General features: G+C 35.6%; 1 pseudogene; it reads right to left on the bottom strand.

The window, feature by feature from the left end:
- Nucleotides 1-207: 207 nt before the first annotated feature.
- On the bottom strand, nucleotides 208-669 carry LOC102123106 (large ribosomal subunit protein uL24 pseudogene; annotated as a pseudogene).
- Nucleotides 670-17,720: the final 17,051 nt, after the last annotated feature.

Below are 17,720 nucleotides of genomic sequence, written 5' to 3'. Positions count from 1 at the left end.
GGGCAGTTACAATAGTCCACATTTCTATGCAGGGTGTTAAAAATCAGCATTCAAAAACACAAACGACTTAATCAACCTGTAATGAACGCTTATTGTGTGTCATAAATTATTCTAAGCCTTTGGTACTGATGGTAAGTAGTAGAGTCAAGATTCAAACAAGCAATTTGATTCAGAACCAGTTCTCTCTTTTTTTGTTTGTTTCCAGTTTTAATCAAAGCTTTTATATAAGATTACTTCCTGCATCTTCTCAATTGTTTCTTCCTTGTATTTGCCCTTTTCCTTTCCTACTTCGTGAGATTTGGCTTTCCGTTCAAGGATCTTTTTGCAGTCTTTGTCCAGTATTAGCCTAGGGATAACCACCTTGCTGGGGCGAATGCCTACGTGGACAGTTGTGCCATTAGCCTTTTCCCGCTGCACCCGTTCAATGTAGGTAACATATTTCTTCCTGTAAACCTGGACTACTTTGCCCATTTGCTGACCTTTATAGTGTCCTCGTACAACCTGAACTTCATCATCCTTTTGGATGGGCATGGATCACACGTTGTACTTCTGTCTCAGCTCTTTGGAAAGAAGAGAAGACATAATCTTCCTGCGAATGTGGGAAGGTACATTGAAATGCCTTTTGCAATTCTTGCTTCGGTTGGAAGTCACAAAGGGATTAAACTTCATTTTGTCCGCTCCCGCTTGGGTGATGGCCGCAAAAGGGAAGAGAGCTCAGAATCAGTTCTTAACCACTGCACAGTGCTGCTCTCTAATCTTAATTAATGGAGTGAAAATACATTTTATGGAACCACACTAATCTATGAAAATAGCCTGCCTAGTCGGTAAATTTTTATCTAAATTCTAAAGAAAACAAGAAGACAAAGATGAATATAGGTTTTGCAAATCACCTGTGGGTTTGTGAGGGTAAGTTCTACAAAGCGTAGGGACAACAGACACATTTATTTAAAGACAAGGTGTGTTGCAGTAGGTACATAGGAAGGCATGAGCAGGGCAGGAGAGGGCTTCCCCCACCACCCAGAATGTCAGATGAGCATCAATTGATGGTCAGGCAGCTGTTAACTGTTTCTCTAAAATAATCATTGGTCACAGTCAGTGCCAGAGAACGGCAGTCTCCCTGTCAATAGGAAAAACCTGAAAGTGTTGATCAGCAGCTTCCTATTGGGAAGCTCAGCAGCTAAGCAGTTGAGCAAGAAGCAAAATGGCAGAGTTTAACTGGTGTATGACCTCCGGGGGACATTCAGCTGGTGAGGGAACTCCTCAGGTGAGCATGAGTACAACTCCAACAGGTACACTGTGCATCCTCCCCTCTCCAGTGCTAGGCAGGCACTGCACCTGCAGGAAGCCCTCCCCCATGGAAGAATCAGGGAAAACGTAGGTCAAGACCCCGGAAGCATGCTAGTGTATAAAACTGCAAGTCAAAAGGTCAAACTGTGTACTCCATCTCTCAAGTTGGCCACTTGACCCTCTTCCAAGTGTACTTTCCTTTCTTTCACTCCTGCTCTAAAGCTTTTTAATAAACTTTCACTCACTCCTGCTCTAAAACGTGCCTCGGTCTCTCCTTCTCCCTTATGTCCTTCAAATTCTTTCTTCTGAGGAGGCAAGAATGAGGTTGCTGGAGACCTGCTGGTAACATATTTCGGTGCCATGTAACTCTAATACTTTCCACTGCTACCAGATGTATATTAATGATGGAGGGAAACTGATGCAGAATTTAGAAAAATAAACCAAGAGAGGAGCTCAACTTTGATTTAAAATGTAGTATTGTCTTAAAGAAAAGAAAAATTCTGTAAACTTTCTGTGAGGAGAAAGGACTTTGGTTTAAGGATTGTCTAGAGCAAACCTTTGTGAAATCAGGCACATTTCTTATAATCTTGGGATTTCAATTCTCACATTTATAAAATAAGAATGATAATAACTCCTTCGTTAATTATTTCTAAGGATTAAGGAGTAACTGCACGTAAAATGTGTACCCACTTGGCAAAAACTAAATATGCACTAAAAATGATAGTCTTCATTAAAGAAAAAAAAAAAAAAAAACTTTCATTGGTGTACTGAGAGAATAAAATAGTAAATCATCCTGAAAAGAAATTCAAATGTTGTTCCAAAAACAACCAAAGCTCATTTCTTTCTTATGTAACAATTCCAAAGAGAGCTCCCTTTAAGAAAGCTCTCTGCTCTGGGAGTTTATTAAGGGACCTAAGTTCTTTCTTTGATATGACTCCACCATTCCATAGATTCTTCTCATCATCCAGGTTACAGCTGCCATGAAAGAGCGAGTGTATGAAAAAGACACACCCACTCTGGTAAGAGCCCTGGAATAAAAGTGGTTCAAACCATTTTTGCTTACTTTCAATTGAGCAGAATTAGTTGCATGTCCCTCGGTAAGAGGCTGAGTATACAACCATGATTCTCTTTCTTATTTTAGCTGCAGTTACAATGTGAGGTTCCAGTCTGGCTCACAATCACCCCATACTACATGCCTACTGTCCCGATCCTGTGCCATGTCTTTTTCTGATTTTTGCCTGTGATGTCCCAGTAACACACAAACACAATTTGGAAGTGCAGGAACATTAAGAGGAGCAGGAAGGGCATAATATGCCATCGGAGTGAATGGAAAAATTCTCCAGCTTTAGTTCTTGAGAGAGACCGTACTGAGAGGATTTCTGTATTTGTCTTAAAAGACCCCATGGCAGCAACTCTAGAGCATCCTTATGTTGAGACTCCTCCTAACTTGTCTCTCTCTCTCTCCCCTCCATTGCCATGCTTCTTGCAATCGGTTCTCAAGTAAACTATCTGCACACAATTATTTCTCTAAGGCTCTGCTTTTGGAAAAACCCAAGTCACAATTTTTCACCATTTATTTATAAAGAGTCAACTGTATTTTCAAACCTTGTCCTCCTAGTAAAGGCATTTATCTTGAACAAGAGAAAATGAAAGATGCATTAACTGTATCTATCTTGATCTAATTAATTAATTTATATAATTTTATACCAACTTAGATTTATCATTGTCTTTTAAACTATGACAATAGTGGATTCTTGAACACTTTATTTATGAGAATTTATAAATTTTCATTACTCTCCTACACCAATAAACGAGTATGAAAACTTATCCAGTGGATTATTTTGCTTTTGAGTTTTTTCTTATTAACAGAGATGTTAAGAAAATAGTAAGTGATATGTGCTCATTTTAATAATATTACATTTCTAGAGTCATTTCTAGCTTCATGTCAGAGTCCATAACAATAACAAATATGATAATAAAAGAAAACCATCATGCTGATGCATACTTGGGTTAAAGTGAGAAACTAAAGCACAAAATCAATACAACAAGTGTTTGTTAAAAGTTGATATTCCTGGGAGACACTACACCTCTATAAGGATGAAGTGTGTGGTGGCAAACCCAATTAACACATATTGAGACACATTCTATTAATTTCAGTGCTACTGCAATATCCAAGGTGGAGATGTTGTCAAAAGGGAGTTATTTTCAAGTTTGCATGTATCTATTAGATTCCTGCAAAACAACATGAATTTTCACAAAAATATAGATCAGCTCCCCTTTCAAATCATTGTTCCTGGAGTGTCTTAGCAGGAATTATGCCAATTTTCATAGCAAGACCAATTTCTTCTTGATGAATCATTTGTCTACATAGTAAGCCCTGCCAAACTATGAAAAAAATAATTACTTGTGGATAGGAAATATTCAACTGTAAATTACTTTGATTTCCCTTTACCTAAATTCAGTGTTCTAATTCCTTAATTCTCATTGCATTGTATTATTACTGTTTCTATTTTAGCATCTCATACAAGCTATAACTTTATTGCAAAAATATTAAATAAGCAAGTGTGTAGACACACACAGACACACAAACTACACACTCAAACATTTGTAAATCAGTAAATCATTGGCTTTGCTTATCTTACAATTATTAGCTTGCAAACACAAAGCAATGAAAAAAATTCTATACTCTTTTAAAATGTGTAAAATTAGGCAGAAACATTAAGTAGGACATCTACCAAGTTCTTAAGTGCATACACTTTTATACCACCATTGCATTTGGTTGTGTTTCTAGTCTAAATCTAAAATTATCTGACATGACCAGGCATGGTGGCTCAGGCCAGGAGCGGTGGCTCATGTCTGTAATTCCAACACTTTGCAGGCCAAGGTGGGTGGATCACTTGAAGTCAGGAGTTCGAGACCAACCTGGCCAACATGGTGAAACCCCACATCTACCAAAAACACAAAAATTAACTGGGTGTGGTGGTGGGTGCCTGTGGTCCCAGCTACTTGGGAGGCTGAGGCTGGAGAATTGCTTGAACCTGAGAGGTAGAGGTTGCAGTGAGCCAACATCACGTCATTGCATGCCAGCCTGAGTCACAGAGCAAGACTCTGTCTCAAAATAAATTAAAATTAAAATTAAAATAATTTGATGTTAATATATTTTCCACAAAATCCTATTATCCGTGAACACTCCTAAGTCTGCACATTGTTTTAGCAATACTATTCGATATTTTAAAGGTTCATTTTGGTATCAGGTTCTGAAACAGGAACAGGAGTGAGAAGAATAACAGCTTTGCATTCATCCCAAATCTGAATGGGTTTGTGGAATTAACTTTCTGAAGCAGGTGTTTCTGAACAAGAAGTATCATTGGGAGACATTCAATTTCTCTCAGCATTGGGGATATATTATAATGTAGGCAATGACTGTTTTTGTTTTCACTATCCGTAAATACAGAAACAACCTCCCTGTTCTTGAACTTCCATTGCTTTGAAACTCAAACAAACAAACAACCACAAATGCCTTCAAGCCCTTTTACCTCTATTTCAGCTTTTGCTGCGCACTGCAGAGGATTTACCTGGCTCATTTCCTCAGTTATCCTATGGATCCTCCAAATCAAAAGATTCAGGAGTGAGAATTTTCTTCTTTATGGACATAAAGGTAAATTATATGTGGAACCATGAGGAGAGTATTTTCCATTATCAGCCCAGGTATTTATAAATAAAATTTTAGCTATGGCGTCATGGACTTCATACACAAATTTTAAAAATTCTTTTACTATTGTTTTTACTCCTTAAAGAGTATTAAAGTAAGAAAACCAAACACCGCATGTTCTCCCTCATAGGTGGGAATTGAACAATGAGAACACTTGGACACAGGGTGGGGAACATCACAAACCGGGGCCTGTCATGGGGTGGGAAGAGTGAGGAGGGATAGCATTAGGAGACACACCTAATGTAAATGACGAGTTAACGGGGTGCAGCAAACCAACATGGCACATGTATACATATGTAACAAACCTTCACATTGTGCACATATACCCTAGAACTTAAAGTATAATTAAGAATAAATAAACAAAAATTTTAAAAAAGAGTATTAAAGTAAGAGCCAAATAATCTTGCTTTTGTAACAATCATAAAAGGAGGAATATCAGTTTTCCAGAACTCGATATGTTCCTTAATATCAAAGCTTTATAGGCATAATTTGCAAATCCACATCTGGGACACCTCTCTAGATTTATCCTTGCTTTGCCTTCAAGTTAGAGAGAACAGTTAGGTCACAGAATGCTAATCTTATCATAAACTAGTACCAAATCTTTAGTTAAGGAGGGACTATTCCTTAGAATTTCATGAAATATATGTTTTATCATTGTTTATTTATCATTAAAGAAATTGCTATTTTCAACCACACAAACACACCCATAGAGGTAAGTGTTGCAATTTTACAACTATATGGGTCCATTTACTGTCTTTCATTTGCTTAACAATTGAGTGTTGAACACTTGTTATATTCAAAACACTTTCTAGGTGTTTTGCATATATCAGAGAACAAAATAGACACGTTTCCTGCTCTCAAAGAAATTAAATTTTAGAGGAGAGGCAGTAATCAATGAATAAAATGAAGAAAGCAAATTATTTGCTATGTAAGAAGAGGGTAGGTGATAAGTTAAACAATACTCGTACATCAGGACAAATGGGTGGCTGTGTCTGTAATGATGTTATCATTTAAACGAGACTTCTCTAAGAAGCTGACATTTGGTAAGAACTTAAAGGAGGCATATCCATCCGGAAATAGAAGAGTATTCAGATTTCGCAAAGGATTTAAGTTAGGAACATGCCTGTTGTGATTGATACTCTCAAAGAAGATGGATATAGCTGCAGAGGAATGGGAGAAGTCTGCTGGGGTGGGGGGAATGAATAGCAAGAAATAAAGTAGCCAAGTCATAAGGATCCTTAGAGAATATTTTAAGGCCTCTGTCATTACTTTAAATAGTGCAAGCAGACATTGCAAAGATTTAAGCAAAGGGGCGACAGAATATAACATATATTCAAAGGATCATACTGGTTGCCATATGAGAATATGAGGGCAAGGATAAAATTATTTTAAATTGTAATTTTCGTAAAAGAAAGAGGAATTTTAAACGTCATTCTAAAAAGTATTTTTTACTTCTTAGATGGATTTAAGTCTAGAATGTTGATCCCAGAATGAATAATATAATAGTAAATATTTATTTGTACCTATAATTACAATGAAAAATTATGTATCCATACACATGAAGTTATAAGGTATTTTTTTAAATAGACATTTAGCTTATAGTATTGTCATTCATCTCAATGAATGCCAAATAAAAGCAAAACATCATATTTGGCTTTCTGTATTATTATTTTACCTATTTTTTATTCTGTACAATTCAAAGTTATTGTTATACACTCTGTAAGTTTTGACAGCACAGTATTCAAAAACTATAGGCCAAATTAAGACACAGAACACTTCCTTAATGGCCCTCTATAACAGTTCCATGCTCTCTGTAGTCATTTACACTTACTCCAAATCACTCATTTATTCTCCACTGTCATACTTTTGTCTTTTGATGAACATCACAGAAATAGAGCCATGTAATACCTATGGGCTTGAGCCTGGCATGTTTCACACAGCATAGTGGATCTGAGATTTATTCATGCTGTGTGTGTCAGTTCATTTTGTTACATTGCTGACTGGTATTTCACTGTATGGATGTTACATAATTTGTTTTTCATTTACCTGTTAAAGAACATTTGTCATGTTTTCACTTTTGAGTTATGACAAACAAAAATGTTATAAACATCTATGACCAGATTTTTTTGTGAACAAATTTTTTTGGTGAATATTTATTTATTTATTTATTTATTATTATACTTTAAGGTCTAGGGTACATGTGCACAACGTGCAGGTTTGTTACATATGTATACATGTGCCATGCTGGTGTGCTGCACTCATTAACTCGTTGATGCACCCATTAACTCGTGCGAATATTTTTCAATACATAGAATTGGAATTGCTGGTCATGTAAGGGTATGTGTGACAATTCCCAAACTGCCAACTGTTTTCCATCACCTTCTATCCCTACCAACAATGTAAGAAGTTTCATATTACTCTACATTCCAGCGGGCACTCATTACTGTCAGTTTAATTAATTAATTAATTTTTCAGTGTGGCGCTGTGATTTTAATTTGCATATTTCTAACAACTAATTATCTTAAGAATCATTATTTAAATGTAATAAAGGTATGCAGTTTATTTTCCAACTGTATACATTTTTTGATAAGGTGTTTATTCAAATCTTTTGTTCATTTTTTTAGTTGTTTGACTGCATTCTTGTTGTTTAGTTTTGAGAGTTTTTATATATTCTGGACATAGATCATTTTTTATGTAAATGGTTTCAAAAATATTCTTCTGATTTGCAGCTTGTCTGTTCATTCCCTTAGTAATATTTTTATAGAGCAAAGTTTTAAATTTGTATGGTCTATTGCTTTTTCTCATATGGTTTTTCCTTTTTCTGTTCTATCTAAGAATCTGTTGAGTAACCCATGTTTACAAATACATTATCTTAGGCGTTCGTATAAAAGTTTTGTAGTTTTACATTTCACATTTAGATGTGCGTGTATTTTTTTATATGGTTATTTATAAAAAGATAATTATTCCAGTACAATTTTATTAAAGACCAGCTTTTCCCCAGTGAGTATATTTGAAGCTTTCTAAAAATAAATTGCAACACAGATTAAAAAAGAAAAAGAAAAAGATTGCTCTCACTGGCCAAATGACCATGCAACGGGTAGCCTGGAAAAATAGGAAAGGTTGAATAATACTGATTTTGCTCTAGCCAAACACTATAGAAAAATAGTAGGCTTTGTTCCATACACACAGGAAAAGGCTAAATGGGAATACTAGAAGTCCACTCTCATGAGACAGTAATGAGGCTCCACATACCACCGCAGGGGTAATGCCAGAAAAGGCCAAATAGGGAGCCAGGACTTTCATCATCAACAGCTAATAACAGGACTTCCCTCCCCCTATGCTGCTGTTTATTGGAGACCACGTGGGCAGCTTAGACACCTACCCTCATCTAGCAGCAATAAGGCATCCTTGCCGCTCTGTGCTGGGTATCGCAGAGGAGTCCCAGTGGATAGCTAGGACTTTCAAAATCACCTGGTAACAAGTTGTAACAAAGCCACTCCAACCACAGTGTTAGTGAAGACCATGTGAGGAGCTGACACTTCCAGCCCAGGCTATCAGTAATAAGGAGCTCCCTCTCAAGTGTCAAAGGAGGCCCCCTGGAAGGGATGAGCCATCCATTCTTCTCCTGCCACAGCATTGTCAGAGGAAGCCAATTAAAACAGAATATTTAAATAAGATTGAAAACATAATAACATGATATGAAAATATTCATGATTTAATAGAAAATCATTTACCATACCAAAAACCAGGAAGATTTCAAACTAAATAAAAAAAATTAAAATACAGATAATAGATGCCAACACTGAGATAACACAGATATCAGAATTACCCAACTAGTATTTTAAATCAGTGATGGTAAAAATGCTTCAGTCAACAGTTTTGAACATACTTGAAATGAAATAAAAAAAAATAAAGACTTAACAAAGAAATAGAATTTCTCAACAACAACAAAAATTTAAAGAAGGAGAATAAAATGGAAAATTTATAACTGCAATAGTACACAATATCAAAAGTAAAATCTCAGCGAAGGACCACAATATTGCTAAGATGTATGGAAAAAGGAAAGAATTAATGAATTGAAAGAGGACAATTAAAAATACACATTATAAATAAAAGTTAGACTGAAAAAAATAAATAGAGCATTACAGACCTGTCTGTCACAAAAGATCTAATATTCATGTTATCAGAATTTCAAAAGTAAAGAAGAAAGAAGTGGAAACTGAAAAATTACTTGAAGATATAATGGCTGAGAACTCTAAAACATCTGTCAAGACATAAACTTACAGCTTGAAGAAGCTGAAAGAACTGCAAAAATGTTAAATACAAAGACATCTATGCCAAAATCATCTTAATCACACTTCTTACAACTAAAGACAAAGAAAAAGAAAACAATCTTGAAAGCAGCCAGAATAAAAGTAACATCATACTTTGGGGAAAATATTATCTGAATGACAGGTTTTTCACAGAAGCCGTGGAGGCCAGAAGAAAGCAGCACTCTCGTTTTGATGATGAAAGAAAAGAACTGCAAATCCACAATCCCACATCTAGGGAAAATATCATTTGAGAATAAAGAGAAGTAAAAAAATTCTCAGAAGAAGAAAAAAAAAGAAGTTGTCATCAGCAGATTTATCCTAAAGAATAACTAACAGAAATTCACTCAGTAAAAAAGAAACGTTAAGGGAAGGAATGATATGACATCGGATTAGAACAAAATACTTGGTAAGCAAAAGTTAGGGAAAAATACAGTAAGTTTTCTTACCCTTTATATGTTTTTTAAATTAGGTTTGATGGTTAAAGCAAAAATTATAATACTAACTGATACGGTTTAAATGTATGTACAGAAAATATTTAAGTCTATTAAATTATAAGCAGAGAGAATAAAGGAATGTAAAGAGAAGTAAGGTTTATATGTTCTGCTTAAATTTCATTACCTAAATTTCACAGAGGTTAGAAGATACATATAAACTGTGTAATTTTGAATTATTGCATAAAGGAAACCTGCAATTTGAATTAATTTGGAGATAATAAGTTAAAAGAGCATAGACAAATATATGATTATTTTCATATACCCTTTGGAATGGTTAATTTTATTGTCAACCTGACTAAGCCACAGTGCCCAGATATTTAGTAAACATTATCCTGGATAGTTCTATGGTAGTGTTTTTGGATAAGATTAACATTTAAATTGGCAGAGTGTGAGTAAAGCAGAGTGCCCTCCATAATGTGTGGGCTTCATTCAATCAGTTGAAGGCCTTATCTGACCTCTCATAAGCAAGAAGGCATTCTTTCAGGAAACTGCTTTGGACTCCAGTGAAGCTCTTCCAGGAGTCTCTAGGCTGCAGGCCAACACTATCAGATTTTCAGATTTTAGAATCTCCAAGCTTCTGCAATTGCATGAGCCAATTCCTGTCTATCTTTCTGTTTCTGTCGCTCTTTGTCTGTGTCTCTGCCTTTGTCTATCTCTTTGTCTCAGCATCTGTCTCCATTTCTATCTGTGTGTGTGTGTGTGTGTGTGTGTGTGGGTGGGTGGGTGGGTGAGAGAGACAAATACACCCCTTGATGATTTTATGTCTAGTTCTATTAACTGTTGACAAAGGGGTGTTGAAGTTTTTCAACTACAATTTTAAATATGCTTCCATTTCACTTTTATCTATTTTGATTTATATATGTTACATCTCTGTTGTTTGGTGCATACACATTTACAATTGATATACAATCTTAGTGTATTGGCTCTTTAACCATTATAAAATGATATGTAAATACTTTCTGCTTCTCTCTACATGTTACCTTATTCTAGAGTGACTCAGGACATCTACAGGTTCCATTTCTGAGGTACCTACTATGATATGTCATATCTTAGACTACAACAAAAGAATTTCACCCAATTTAAATAATTACAATTATAGAGTCTCTTCTCAAAATAAAATGTAACAAAACTAGAAATAAATAACACTTTTTCTTAATTCTGAAGAATCAGAAAAAAACAGATTTTAAAAAGAATTATGAGTCAAAAAGGAATCAAGAAACACATTTAACTGAATAAAAATGAAAATGTAACATATTAATAGTTTCAGAACATAGCTAAAACACTAACGAGTGGTCAACTTGTAACACTAAATGTGTGCGTTAGAAATAAGACACCTCAAATAACTACTCTCAATTACCACCTCAAGAATCTAGAAAAAGAAAAGTAAAATAAACCCAAAGCTAGCTGAATGAAAGAAATAATAAACATAAAAGCAGAAATCAATGAGATTGAAGACAGAAAACCAATAGAGAAACTCAGTAATACAAACAGCTGGTAATTTGAAAATAAAAAAAAAAACTGATAGAATTTTAGTAACACTAATAAAGAAAGAGAAAACACAGATTGCTAATATTAGGAATGAAAGAGGACATGTCACTAGAAACCCTGCAGATATGACAAAGATAAGAAGAGAATATTATGAAAAACTCTACAAACATAAATTTGATGTTTTAGATGAATTGGACCAGTTACCCATAAAACCAAACTACTGGAACTCACTAAATATAAAATACATAATTTAAATATTACATAAACACAGTTCAAAAAGTAAACAAAACAAAAACCCCAGAGGAATATTCCTCATAAATACAGAAGAAAAGAATTTTGTAACATTAGCTAATAGAAATCAACATTATATAAACAGAATTATACACCATGAACAAGTGAGTTATTTTAGAGATGTAAGACTTCCAATATTTGCAAAGCAATTAATTTAATCTACCACATTAACAAACTAAAGAAAGAAAATCAGATGATCATATCAATTAATGAAGAAAAAGCGTTCAACAAAATTCAACATACATTCATGACAGAAACCAAAAACATAGGAAGAGAGGAGCATTCACTCAAAGATGAGGAACAAAGAAAGCATGTCCATTCTCTCATTCAAAACAAGCATGCCCACTCTTATTCAAAATCGTGCTGGATTTTTTTGCCAGTGCAATATAGCAAGAAAAGTAAATAAAAAACACACAGTGCAGTGAGCCGAGATTGTGCCACTGCACTCCAGGCTGGGCAACAGAGTGAGACTGTCTCAAAAAAAAAAAAAAAAGATCAGAAAGACAGAAACAAAAGTCTCTATTTGTAGATTACATGATAGTCTATGGAGACAATAATCAGAAATCTCTAAAAAGAAAAAAGAAAACTTAGAAATGTCAACTAAGTTCAAAAAATTGGAAGATAAAACATAAAAAATCAACTGTATATCTATATACTATCAATGACGAAGTGGACAATAAAATTAATAATTTGCATTTACAATTATAATTACAATTACTTCAAAGACAATGAAATATATGTGTAAAACTAACAGAATATGTATAGTGTCTGTATGCCAAAAAATATGCAACAACAATGAAGGAAATCAGAGAAGATTTAGATAAAAGAGATGCATTGTTTACGAATTGGAAAACTCAAAAGCATAAATATGTCAGTTGTCTCAAATTAGTACCTAGGTTTAACATGATTTATATATAAATTTCTACAATATTTTTATGTGTATATAGATGAAGTTATTCTAAAATGTATACAAAAAGGTCAAGAAACTAAAAAAAAATTGAAAAAGATGTGAATAATGAGTCTATCCAATTAAAAAACTTATTATGTAGCCACAGGAATCAAGACTGTGTAATATTGTGGGAAGGACAGGCACAATTTAATGGAGCAGAATAGGAAACCCAGAAAGAATAAACTATTAACAAATGTTTTTAAAGCAATTGAACAACCATAGAAAAAGCAAACAAAAACAATCTCTCAACCTAAACATTATACCTAATAAGAAAATTAATTCAAAAATGGATTATAAACTTACATGTTAACTTTAAATTACAAAACATTAGGAAAAATAAATCTCGGGAAAATGTCTGACAGGCATTATGCTAAGCAAAAGTTCTTTAAACCTGACAACAACAGCAAAGGAAATATTCATAATTTGAGCTTCATCTAAATTAAAAACTTGGCTCTGTGAAAGACTTACCTTCCTAATTTTTACAAAAAAGAAAAAAAAAAATGAAACCATGGGCAAATCCTTGGAATCTAGGCATGATCAGAGTTATTATACTTGGTGTCAAACTCAGAACCCATAGATACAAAATTTATAAATTGTACCTGATCAAAATTAAATTTTTTGGGAGTCATGTGAAAGGCTCTATTAAGGTAATGATAAGACAAGCTGCAAACTGTGAAAAAATATTTGAAAATTACATATTCAACAAAAACTAACATGTAGAATATATAAAGAACTCTCCAAAATAAACATTTTTTAAAAAGAATCAGCAATTGGACTAGAAATGGGAAGGAACAGACATTTCACTGAATAGATTATACAGATGGCAAACGAGCACATGAAAAGATGTTTAACATCATTAGCTGTTAGGAAACTATAAATTACAACCACAATGAGATACCATGACACATCCATCAGAATGGCTAAAATTAAAAATTAAAAATATATACCAACACCAATTGCTGGAGATGATTCAGAGAAACTGGATTACTAAATCATTGCTGTTAGGAATTTAAAATTACATGGCCACTTTGGAAAAGTTTGATACTTTTTACAAAATTAAACATGGCAACTATCATGAACAATGATTTTGCTCTTGGGAATTTATCCCAGAAAAACTACAAACAAACGAACAAAAAAACCCAAAATTTATTTTCATACAAAAACCTTTACATGAATGTTTACAACATTCATCATGGCCCAAAATGGAAGCAATTACAATGTACCAAATGTGAATGGCTAACCTACCAGTGGTACATCCATATACAAAATAGCACTTAGCAATAAAAAGGAAGAAACTACTAATAAAAGTAACAACCCAGATAAGTTTCTAGAGAATGCTGAGTGAAAAGAAGCCAATCCTAAATGTTTGCATACAATATGATTCTATTTAGATAGCATTGTAAAATGACAACATTTAACAGGTGGAGAAATCGATAGTGTCACCAATGGTTAAGGTGACAGGGTGAGGATGCAAGGGAAGTAGGTGCTGCTACAAAAGGGCAACATGAGGAGTGCTTGTGTGGTAGAAACATTCCATATCTTGATTGTGTCAATGTTAATAATCTAGTTGGATACTGTACCACAATTTTATATGATGTTACCATTAGAGATAACTGGATAAAAGATACACAGGGTCTCTCTGTACTACTTATTTGTTATAATCTATATGATTTGTGACTCTAAAATCATTTCAAAGTTAAAAGTTAAGGATAAATAGCCTGGCTGGGTGGTGGCTCACACCTGTAATTTCAGCACTTTGAGAGGCTGAGGTGGGTGGATCACCTGAGGTCAGGAGTTTGAGATCAGTCTGGCCAACATGGTGAAACCCCATCTCTACCAAAAATACAAAAATTAGCTGGATGCCGTGTCACACAGGCCCCAGATACTCAGGAGTCTGAGGCAGGAGAATCACTTCAACCGGGGAGGCAGAAGTTGCAGTGAGCCGAGATCATGCCACTGCACTCCAGCCTGGGCAACAGAGCAAGACTCTGTAATAAAGTAAAATAAAATAAAATATAAATAAATAAATAAATAAATTACCCATATATATGTGGTTCTGTTTTTGGATTCTATTTTCTACTCCACTGATCTGTATGTCTAAACTTTCACTATTATCATACTGTGTAGCAAGTCCTTACTTTATCTGTATCTTTATAATAAATCTTAAAATCAGGTAACATGAGTCCTCCCATTGTGTTCTTCTCTTTAATACAAAAGCAAAGGATTTGAGATTTTCTCCTATTTGTAAGCCAAATATTTTAACTTGTTACATTTTCATATTTGCTGGCAAAAGACATGGTTATGTGGGACAGGGAAAATGGACTGGATTGCACAGAACTCAACAGGCAGCACGAGTTTCAGATTTGCTTGTTTACCTTTTCCCTACAGTTCCCTGGGGATAAGGCAGAAGCAGGTCCAGAGAGATGCCCTACAGGCAGTGGGATTGCTCCAGAGGCAGTCGGTTTGCTCCACAGATAAGGAAACTTGAGTTTATTAAACTGACAATCTCATAAGGGTTTTGCTAGTCAATCCGTGTTAGCTCTGGAGGGGATAAAGATTGTGGACGCTATCTCTATCTTCTAAGACTGTGTGTTATACAAACAACCTTGAGAAGATACTCTGGAACAAAAGCTGACACAAGTCATACAGAAATGCAGGAAATCATGGTAAATTATCTCCCAACAGTATTTACATTTTTTTCGACATCTCAGCTTCTGGCAAATTTTCCTACAAATGACCTTCTGACAGTTTTTTAAATTAATCTAACCAAATAGGGATGTGAACAAATTTATTCAATTCATCTTATGCAGTATTAAATTGAAGCTGCTATCAGTAGGACTGAAAGCAGAGAAATGAGGCCAACCTGCAGTATTGACTTTAGCCATTCTCCCAGTGTCTCAACTCTCATCCCCTAAACAGTAAATGATTAGAATACTGGGGGCTTTCACTTAAGCTTTTTGTATCAACTTACGCATTTTGTCCATGGCATTTATCCAGGTAGGGCAGAATGTTCTAATGTTTACAGACTCCACTTTGCCACTTAAAAAGGAAGTTTAGAGCATTTCCGTCATTTTCAATAATGCTGGCCGCTAACTGAATCCAATTTGGATGCTTTTAAGGGTTGAGTTGGTGTTTTCTTAAACATGTAAGGTTTCACCGTATTTTCAAGAGAGGCAAGTTAATGCTGGGCTTTCACACAAGAAGTACAATACCCAGAACGCAAATGGTATTCCGGGAAAGAAAGTATTCACAATTGTTGTGCTCCCCAAGTAAATAAGTGAGTCCTCAGTCATAAATAATTCTGAAAAGCAAAGATTATCATTTTTCTTTCTCTCCTCTGTACCTCCTGGAATCGAACGTGTTCCCATCCCGGGACCCAAGTTATTGCCCTCCTTTAAACCCTCAGATTTGTGGTGTGCCATTCTAGCGGCTCATGCCTGTAATCCCAGCACTTTGGGAGGCTGAGGTGGGCTGATCACGAGATCAGGAGATCAGGAGATCGAGACCATTCTGACTAACACGGTGAAACCCCGTCTCTACTAAAGATAATAATAATAAAAAAAATGAGCCAGGCGTGGTGTCGGGCGCCTATAGTCCCAGCTACCCGGGAGGCTGAGACAGGAGAATGGTGTGAACCCAGGAAGCCGAGCTTGCAGTGAGCTGAAATCATGCATTGCACTCCAGCCTAGGCAACAGAGTGAGACTTTTTCTCAAATAGCAAAATTTTGGCTGGGCATGGTGGCTCACGCCTGTAATCCCAGCACTTTGGGAGGCCAAGGAGGGTGGATCACCTGATGTTAGGAGTTCAAGTCCACCCTGGTCAACATGGTGAAACCCCATCTTTACTGAAAATACAAAAACTAGCTGGGCATGGTGGTGTGGGACTGTAGTCCCAGCTACTTGGGAGGCTGAGGCAGGAGAATCCCTTGAACCCGGGAGGTGGAGGTTGAAATGAGCCAAGATCATGCCTCTGTACTCCATCCTGGGCAACATAGTGAGACTCCATATCAAAACAAAAACAAAAACAAAACAAAACAAACTATATATGTGTGTGTGTGTGTGTGTGTGTGTGTGTGTGTGTGTGTATTCCTCTGCACATGCCAAACTTTTTGTTTGGAAATGTCAGTTCACAAGAGGGTTAAAATCATCTTTATAAGTGTAATCATAATTGTTTGACTCCCCTCTACTCCTTTCTTTCTGGGTTGCCATCTGGAGGTTTTATCAACAAGGGTAGCTTGAGGTTGCTGTCAGCAGAAAGAATAAAGTGTTATACTCAGGAATGATCAGGAAGAAATTGTGAATCTTCAGATCAGCTCCGTATGTAATTCCTATACTCCCTGTGTCGTAAACAACATAATCTTACCCAAAGAGAGTTCTGACCTTTGTTTTTGGCTTCTTAGGGCTAGTCTCTAAACCCTTAGAGTGGCATACCCAATACGAGCGTCTTTGTCTGAGAGCCTTGTGTCACACTGGATAGCCTAACAATGTGATTTAGGGTGGGGGCTTTTAATCATGCAGTATCAGCAGACAGAGGAGCTGGAAACTTGAGACTGCATCACCTATGTGGACAATCAATGGTACCTGTGTGATTCAGCCCAAAGTGAAACACTGAACACCAAGGCTCAGAAGGTTGACGGTACTCCCTGTGTACTGCCACACACTGATGCTTGGAAAGTAATGCCGACTCTCTCTCTTTTTCTCTCTCAATGGGCTTTATTTTTAGAGTAGTTTTACGTTAATAGCAAAACTGAGAGGAAAGTACATAGAATAGACTTCCATATCTACCTAGCCTCCTTACATGCGTAGCCTGCCCTATCATTATCCCCCAACAGAGCAGTACATTTGTTACAATTGACGGACCTACCCTGACACATTATTATCACCCAACATCAGTAGTTAACATTAGAGTTAACAAGTGGTATCTTATATTCTATGGGTTTGGGCAAATGTGTAATGACATGTATTCACATTATAGTATCACACAGAGTAGTTACATTGCCATAAAAATCCTCTGTGCTCTGCCTATTCATCTATCCCTCACCCAACATTTGTTGCATCCACTGATATTTTTACTGTCTCCACAGTTTCACCTTTTCCAGAATGTCATATAGTTAGAATCATAGTATATGTAGCCTTTTCAGATTGGTTTCTTTCACTTAGTAATATGTATTTAACTTCCTCCCTCC

This window comes from Macaca fascicularis, chromosome 2 (assembly GCF_037993035.2).
Source record: "Macaca fascicularis isolate 582-1 chromosome 2, T2T-MFA8v1.1".
NCBI classification, from domain to species: Eukaryota; Metazoa; Chordata; class Mammalia; order Primates; family Cercopithecidae; genus Macaca; species Macaca fascicularis.
This window is presented reverse-complemented; position numbering and strand designations above follow the sequence as displayed.